A 2,017-nucleotide genomic window follows, 5' to 3' on the forward strand; every position below is an offset into this window, starting at 1 on the left:
AAACAGAGTCCCTCTACTTGATAGCCCCCAACAAAGAGACAAGATTAATTTTCATTTTTAATTAAGAAAAATTTAAACTATACTTGGCGTACACTATTACATCAGTCTCAGATGTACAGTATAATGATTTGACACGTATATATGTTATGATGTAATCACCACGATAAGATTAGTAACCATTGGTCACAATCTGTGCAGAATTCCAGTTATAAAATAAAGGAGCCAGGTAGATAATACACTTCCTCACTGGCTGAGCCAGCTGAGGGGGAATTTTAGTGCCTACAAGCTGAAAGCTTAGCACAGGCAGACGGAGTGGTGGAAAAGGCCATCCAGGGCCCCCGTGGTTTTCTAGCCCAGCCTGTCCCTTTTGAAACTCAGAGCTTTACACATGAACTCAAAGAGTTTCATTTCTGACATATCTGACATCTGACCCGACAGGGACCATCGTGATGACCAGTAAAGAAAGGTCCTGGGTCAGGGATTCCCAACCCCTAGGCCAGCTGACCAGTGCCAGTCAGTGGCAGTGGCCTGTTAGGAACAGTGGCCAAGCTGGAGGTGAGCAGCAGGTGTGTGTGAGGCTTCATCTGTATGTGCAGCCGTTCGCCAGCACTAGTGAGATGAAAAAGGAAAAGAACCGTATGATTTCACTCATGTAGGATATAAAGCAAAAAGCCACAAAGGAACAAATAAACAAACAAGTCTCAGAGATAAGACAGAATGGTGGGTATCAGAGGGGAAGAGTGTGGAGGGAGGACATAGGCGGTAAGAGAATCAAATACATGGTGACGGGAGGAGACTAGGCTTGGGGTGGAGAGCACACAATAGAATATCCATTACAAAGTTGGACACCTGAAATTTATATATTATTAATCGACGTTATTCCTGATAAATTTAATTTTAACACTGGAAAAAAAGAGAAAAGGAACCAGTTACGAATGTCATCAAGGTAGGGGTTGGTGTTGGGGAGGCCAAGATGTGTCAGTTGCCAGAACTCCTAGGATTAGGCTCCCAAAGTCTAATGGAAAGTGGACATTGAGGTGTAAGCCGTGGAGTCAGGGGAGGAGACAGGACACAACTTATTGAGCAGTGAACAGTTGGGGACACAGAGAGGCCTGGGAATAGCGACAATATAATCAGAGAGGCGTCTGCATGACGAAGGGAAGAAGCGGTGGGAGATGTAAATATCAGGTCTGTGTTGTTGCTTCGATATCAGAAGAGAGTCCGTGTGGAGCAATCAGAATTTGGAAATCCTGTGTCTCAGTCAAGGCCACTCAGGAGACAGAAACCAGGCAGCATTTTGAAGAGGGAGGGTTTCGCATAAAGAATTATTAACTGGAAACAGGACATTGACTTCTAGGGGTATTACAGGAAGGAGTAAATCTGGGAAGGACCATTCCAAGACTGAGATTTAAACTTTGTGGGAAAGTGTGTGCCCATTGGATGGCAGAAGAAGTTTGCTGGGTAACACCAGCCAAAACTGACAAGTAAGAAACTACAGGGCTCTGGAAAGAGGAGTAGGTCTGATAAGGGGAAGAGTTGATGCAGAGTGTTCGTCCTGTATGAAACTGTGTCCTGTACACCCAAACACACATGCACAGGCAAGGTCTTCATATGGGTGTCCAGCTTTTACCCCTTGGTATGAAACGAGCCGTCTTTATATCAAAGAATAACACAGTTTTCAACATTCGAACACTTAAGCGTTTATTAGATACCTATTATCTGGGAGTACCTGGGGGTCTGTAACTCATGGACTTGGTATCTTTGCACTCAGGTGGCTCAAAGCCTCATTTCCTGAGAGCTCAGTACTTGTTGGGCAGGCCGGCAGGTCTGAAGTGATTGGGGTTGTTGCCTCTGCGGCCCCATCTGTTGGCAGCCTGGTCAGCCTCTGAGTCCTTCACCCCATGGCCGCTGCTTCCATACTTAAAAAGGTCTGTGACTCTCTGAGCGTTCTCTCTGGCATTGCTGGAATGGAGGAGGGAGATAGGAGATGAATCATGAATGATGAGCAACAGACCCA

At 45.6% G+C, this 2,017-nt stretch overlaps 1 long non-coding RNA gene across 1 annotated transcript in view; it reads right to left on the reverse strand.

Annotated features, from left to right (window-relative positions):
* Positions 1-1,675: 1,675 nt before the first annotated feature.
* The window catches only part of LOC105310127, an 18,509-nt gene continuing 18,167 nt past the window's right edge, over positions 1,676-2,017 (reverse strand). The window contains exon 3 of the long non-coding RNA XR_897456.1: positions 1,676-1,962. This is a non-coding gene — a long non-coding RNA (uncharacterized LOC105310127). The remainder of the gene's footprint in view (positions 1,963-2,017) is intronic.

The sequence above is a fragment of the Pteropus vampyrus genome, unplaced genomic scaffold, assembly GCF_000151845.1.
Source record: "Pteropus vampyrus isolate Shadow unplaced genomic scaffold, Pvam_2.0 Scaffold1135, whole genome shotgun sequence".
Classification (NCBI taxonomy): Eukaryota; Metazoa; Chordata; class Mammalia; order Chiroptera; family Pteropodidae; genus Pteropus; species Pteropus vampyrus.